Source organism: Myotis davidii, unplaced genomic scaffold, assembly GCF_000327345.1.
Source record: "Myotis davidii unplaced genomic scaffold, ASM32734v1 scaffold251, whole genome shotgun sequence".
Classification (NCBI taxonomy): domain Eukaryota; kingdom Metazoa; phylum Chordata; class Mammalia; order Chiroptera; family Vespertilionidae; genus Myotis; species Myotis davidii.
Window position 1 is genome coordinate 377,670 of NW_006282378.1, and position 6,538 is coordinate 384,207.

A 6,538-nucleotide genomic window follows, 5' to 3' on the forward strand; every position below is an offset into this window, starting at 1 on the left:
CAATCAACCAAAGACCGTATATGCAAAAAAAGACAATCTGACAATAAAAGCAAAGGAGCTGGCAGGCATTTCTCCAAAGAAGATAGAAATGTTCAATAAACACATGAAGAGAATCTTGACATTGCTAGTCATGAGGGTATTGCAAATCAAAACCACAATGACATAACCACTTCAGACCCACTAGGATGTCTACAACTAAAAAGTCAGATATCAAGTATTAGCAAGGATGGGGAGAATTGGAGCCCTCATGCATTGCTGGTGTGAACTGTAAAATGATATGATGGCTTTGAAAAACAGACTGTCAATACCTCAGATGACTAAAAACAGAGTTAATCATGACCCAGCAATTCCATTCCTGGGAATATACCCAAGAGAAATGAAATGAAACATGTCCACACAGAAACATGAACGTGCACGTTTATACCAGCATTCATAAGAGCCAAAAGGTAGAAACAACCCAAATGTTTATCAACAGACAAATGGAGAAACAAAATATGGTATATCCAGTCAATGGAATAGCTATACTAATAAAAGAGGATTCAAATTGACTGTACCTTCGCAACGCCCACCAGCCAATCAGGAGTGAGTATGCAAATTAACCCAACAAATATGGCGGGTTAATTTGCATACACAGGTGCCCAGCGGCTGGGGGAGGGGTGGGATACTTGCATTCTGCACTGCCCTAGCTGCTCCGGGCCTCTGGGCAGCGTGGGAAGGCGGAAAGGCGGCTCCGGACCAGAATGAAGACAGAAAGCCACTCTGAGCCGGAGCAAAGGCGGAAAGGCGGCTCTGGCCGGAGCAAAGGTGGTGCTGGCAGCCAGGGGAAGGAAGGCCCATTCTTGCATGAATCTTTGTGCATTGGGCCTCTAGTCCTATATAATAAAAGCTTAATATGCAAATCGACTGAACGGCGGAACAACCGGTTGCTATGACACACATTGGCCACCAGGGGGCAGATGCTCAATACAGGAGCTGCACGCAGGCCCCAGGCCAGCCAAGGTTGGTGCCAGTAGGTGTCCCCTTACTGCCCCCCCAGTCACCCCACAGATCAGCCCTGATTGCGGGCCAGGCCTAAGGACCCTACCCATGCTTGAATTTCGTGCACCAAGCCTCTAGTTTGGCTATTAAAAAGGAATGAGCCCTAGCTGATTTGGGTCAGTGGATAGAGCATCGGTCTGTGGACTGAAGGGTCCCAGATTCAATTCTGGTCAAGGGCACATGCACAGGTTGTGAGCCTGGTCCCCAGTAGGGGGAGTGCAGGAGGCAGCTGATCAATGATTCTCTCTCATCACTGATGTTTCTATCTCTCTCTTCCTCTCTGAAGTCAATAAAAAACATATTAAAAAAGAAATGAGCTCTGGCCGGTGTGCTCAGGGGTCGGCCCACAAACCAAAGGGTTGCCAGTTCTAGGTTGCAGGTTCTGTCTCTGGCCCCAGGTCCAGGTGCGTGTGGGAGGCAACCAGTCAATGTGTCCCTCTCACATGGATGCTTCCCCCCCCCCTCCTTCCCTCCCTCTCTTCCACTCGCTCTAAAAATCAATGGAAAAATATCCTCTGTTGAGAATTAATAAAAACAAAAAGGAATGAAGTACTGATACATACTTCAATATGAGTGAACCTTGAAAACTATGGTAAGCCTGCTGGTGCCATTTTTGGGCTCAGCCTATCTGGTTTCCAGGTGTTCTAGTAAATTTATAATTCTTTAGCACTTTCAGCTTTGTGCCTACCTCCGTTGGTGACCCTAACATTTGGTGCCAAAACCCAGGAGGTTTCCAAGGGGAAGGGGAGCCATTGCTCCAGCTTCAGTCACCCCGAGCCTGTTACTTGGAGAGCGGTAGACAGCGGCAGCTCTACCTGGGCTTCCCTCCAAATCCTACCTACTCTGGTGACAAAGCGAACCCCAATTAGGCCTCTCTCCCTTATGGGCCCTCACGAACCAGCCAAGGAGGATGCCCGGATCGATTGATTGATCGGGAACCTCTCCTTCCCGTTGCTGACCCTGCACTCAACACCAGCTCCTTTCATTTTCTGCAAGTAACGATTAGATCACCCTTCAGGATTTCTGATTTGCCGTTTTCCGTCTCAAACAAAGGTCAGAAATCTTCTCCTGTCCAGCCTCGGTGCCGGGACCAGGTCCCACAGTCTGTTGTCGCAACGCCTGCCACACAGATCCAACTGTCTTCCTCTTACCTCCTTTCCTAATTTACACCATGGATAATTCTTTTTCCTCCCCCCCCCCCCCCGCCCCCCACCAACACTCCTCTGGGATCTTAACCTCAGCCTTTCCGCGGAGGTCCGGCCAAAGCGCCTTCTCTTCTATTGTGGTGCTGCCTGGCCACAGTATAAATTAGACAGTGATTCACCGTGGCCTGAGAATGGAACACTCGATGGTTCGATTTTAATATTCTTCAGGACTTAGTTCCTTTCACCGCAATGGGAAATGGTCAGAGATCCCCTACGTCCAGGTCCTTTTCATATTCCATAGTCGTCCTCTGTGTCACATCTGCTCTACTTATCAAATCCTACTTCTCCACTCAAGGCTCCCTTCCGCCCCCCATCCTAGGGAGGGATATGCTCTCTAAATTTTGCACCTCTATCACCCTAAGTTCCCTTGACTGTTCTTTTCAGCCTTGGCCTTACTCCCCCAAACACCCACCCCCAGCTCTAAAGTCTCCCTCTTCCTTTCCACCTCCAGGCCCCTAAAACCACGAGAAACCCCTGATTTTGTCTTCCCTCCCCTACATTCTTGCTAAAGAACAACTTTCTTTACAGCAAAACTGCAAATGTTGCCCTAACCGGTTTGGCTCAGTGGATAAAGCTTAGGCCTGCAGACCAAAAGGTCCCGGGTTCAATTCCGATCAAGAGCATGTACCTGGATTGCAGGCTCCTCCCCGGCCTGGGCCTTGGTCGGGGCTCGTGCAGGAGGCAACCAATCAATGTGTTTCTCTCACATCGATGTTTCTCTGTCTTTCCCTTTCTCTTCTACTCTTCCTAAAAACCAAGGGAAACATATCCTCAGGTGAGAATTAAAAGTAAACAAAACTGCAAATGCTCGCCGAAACCGGTTTGGCTCAGTGGATAGAGCGTCGGCCTGCGGACTGAAGGGTCCCGGCTTCGATTCCGGTCAAGGGCATGTACCTGGGTTGCGGGCACATCCCCAGTGGGGGATGTGCGGGAGGCGGCTGGTCGATGTTTCTCTCTCCTCAATGTTTCTAACTCTATATCTCTCTCCCTTCCTCTCTGTAAAAAATCAATAAAATATAAAAAAAAAACAAAAAAAAAACAAAACTGCAAATGCTTAATAGCCCTGCTACTATCAGAAGCAGAACTCAGTACAACCCCTTAGCATGTTAATCTCTAAGGCAGTGGTTCTCAACCTTCCTAATGCCGCGACCCTTTAATACAGTTCCTCATGTTGTGGTGACCCCAATTTCATTGTTTTAAATTGAACATAATTAAAGCATAGTGATTAATCACAAAAACAATAAATATGTAATTATATATGTGTTTTCCATGGTCTTAGGCGACCCCTGTGAAAGGGTCGTTCGAGAACCGCTGCTCTAAGGGAAGATGTTGCTGCTGTTTTAAATCCAGGAGGCCTGGAAACTGTAGCCCTAGAACAGGCTGTTCCCCGCCTCTCTTCCACCTTTCTCCAACCTCATATGCCTGTACATAATTTCCAGTCTTTGGCAACTTAAAAACTTTGGACCATTGCTGGGTTAAATGATAAACATCTATATATTTCAAAAAATTCTAAGTTCACCTGATTTTAGCTTTTGTCACAGAAAATCTATGAAGTAGATTTGGAACTGTTAATGTAATGTCTTGTGCTTTGTTGAAGGTGTGTTCTTTGAAATTTAGAGTGTTCATAAACGCCAATCTAAGAAATGCTGATTGTTTACTCTTTGGTTATCATTGGAAAATTAAGGTTCCTAAGAGTTAAGAATTCTAATTAAATTGGAAAAATTGTATGGTTTTAGTAACAGAAGGCATGAGGAATGGAGATGCATTTCGAAGGAAAAAAGAAAGAGAATTCTAAAGTGTGCTCAGTGGTTCAGTGTCGACCTGTGAACCAGGAGGTCATGGTTCAATTCCCGGTCAGGACGTATACTGGGTTGTGGGCTTGATCCCTGGTGTGGGGTGTACAAGAGGCAGCCGATCAATAATTCTGTCTTATCATTTATGTTTCTCTCTCTCTCTCTCTCTCGCTCTCCCTTGCTCTCCCTTCCTCTCTGAAATCAATAAAAATATATTTTTTAAAAAATAAAGAAAAAAGTTTGTGAAAGTTGTAAGCCAGGACAAGCAAAATAGGGAAACTGAGATAGTTAACAGCATTTTGCAACTAGAAAATCTAGTTGCTGAGTAGTCTGCAGCCATCTAGTAAATCCTATTTTCCCTAAACCAAGGACACTTAAAAGTAAATGATTTGCACTGTTCCTCCCCAGCCAGAGGGTAAATAGCTTAAATCAATCTATTCAATAAGACAGACAGCAGAAATCCAATTATCCCATTTGTTACCACACCCAAGGACAAATGAAGTTAAGAGAATTAACCTCATTTTGGAACAATTTGGTAAATTATACCTTCATAAGCAATATGGAAACTTTTATATTTTTCTCCCTACCTGATCCCTCCAGAATTTGGCAATTCTTACTAAGTATGTCATGTCTGAAAAAGATGTGCCTGGACTCTGGGTGCCACCAAAAGCATTCTCAAATGCAGTATGGATGTTAAACTCTAGTTCAGTTCATTACCTTCAAAGTCTTATTTTTCACTCATGAACTAAACTAAACTAAATCCTAAATTTTGTTATTGTTGTTGTTAATCCTCACTCAAAGATATTTTTTCATTGATTTTAGAGAGTTGGAGAGAGACATGGATGTGAGAGAGACACATTGATTGGTTGCCTCCCACACACGCCCTGACCTGGGGTCAGGGATTGAGATTCCAACTGAGGTGACTGTAATTGAACCTGGGACCTTTCAGTCCACGGGCTGGCTATGACCTGAGTTTTTTTCCTAGTTTTCTTAAGTATTTGACTACAACCCTCCAAACTGATGTCTCTTTCTTTCCACCAGACCATTTGTCATAATTCTTGTTGTTCTAACTTTTGTCCCAATAATACTGAAATTTATAAACAAATTTTTTTTCTACCAGGTTAAGCCCTACTTGAATTCAGGAAATACCAACCCTAGACACTATCACAACCTCCTTTGTGATAGGAGGTTGCTTCTTTGTCCCTCTGACAGAGAGCAAGGATTTTTGGCTTCCAGCAGGAAGCAGCTATAGAAGGGACCTGATGCCCCTTTTTCTCTGAAACAATTCAGTGCCAAAAATCCTTGAGGTGGAAAATGTTAAACAGACCTTCAGCTTACAGGAAAATAAATAAGAGGCTGGAGTGTTAGGCACATTCTCTACCTCTCCTCTGCACTCCCCTGAGGCTCTTGTCCTCCCGTTGATGTTCCTCTTATTCTCAGTACCTGTTTCACAAGACATGATTAACGGCTTCCAGTCTCCAGTAAACTGCCTCACCCACTCTTCAGTGGACTGCCTACACCGGGCCTCCTGCCCACCAGTCGTTCTGGCCTGCTGGTGCCATGTTGGTGCTCAGCCCATCTGATTTCTAGATGATCCAATGAATTCACAGCTCTTTACCAAAAAGAAAGAAAACTATGCTAAGTGAAAGAAGCCAGTCCCAAAAGACTATATTTTATAGGATTCCATTCATAGAAAAGTCTAGAATAGGTAAATCTAGAGACAAAGTAGATTAATGGTTTCTTAGGACTAGAGAAGGTGGAAAGATTAGGGGGTGATAGCTAATGTGTACTGAGTATATTTTCAAGGAGATAAAAATGGTTGAAAATTAATGGTGGTGATTGTACATTTCTGTGAATGTACTAAAAACTCTTCAGTTGTACACTTTCTGTGAGTGAATTGTATGGTATGTGAGTTTCATCTCAATAAAGCTATCTTTTTTAAAAAGTGCCATTGGTTATCAAGTATGTGAGTCTACACCTTGAAGGAGAAGCCTGTGTTGGAAATGAATACTTAGGAATCATTATGTGGGTAATAGTCTATACTGTGGGAATGGATAAGATCAGTTTAGAAGAACATGTATAATGAAGCTCACTAAATAAATGGACAGAGAAATGTAATAGAACCATGGAGTATGTGTCACAGAAATCAGTGGAATTAAATATTTAGAGCAGGTCATCACAACCTCAAATGCAATTGGAAAGCCCAAAATAAGAAAGAGAAGATCCGGTGGTAGTAGCAATTAATTTGGTGGTAGTAGCAATGGTGTCCACCAAAACAGTGAGCACAGAAACCAGATCACAGAAGAGGAGGTTTTTATCTCCATAGCTCCACTAAAACCACTCTTGTCAAGGTCTTAACCTTCATATTTCCAAATCCAGTGGTCAATTTTCAGTCATTCTCCTTTAAAAAAAAAATTTACATATATATATATATACACACACACACACACACACACATATATCCTATCTAATAATAGACAAACATGGTAATTGATCATACCT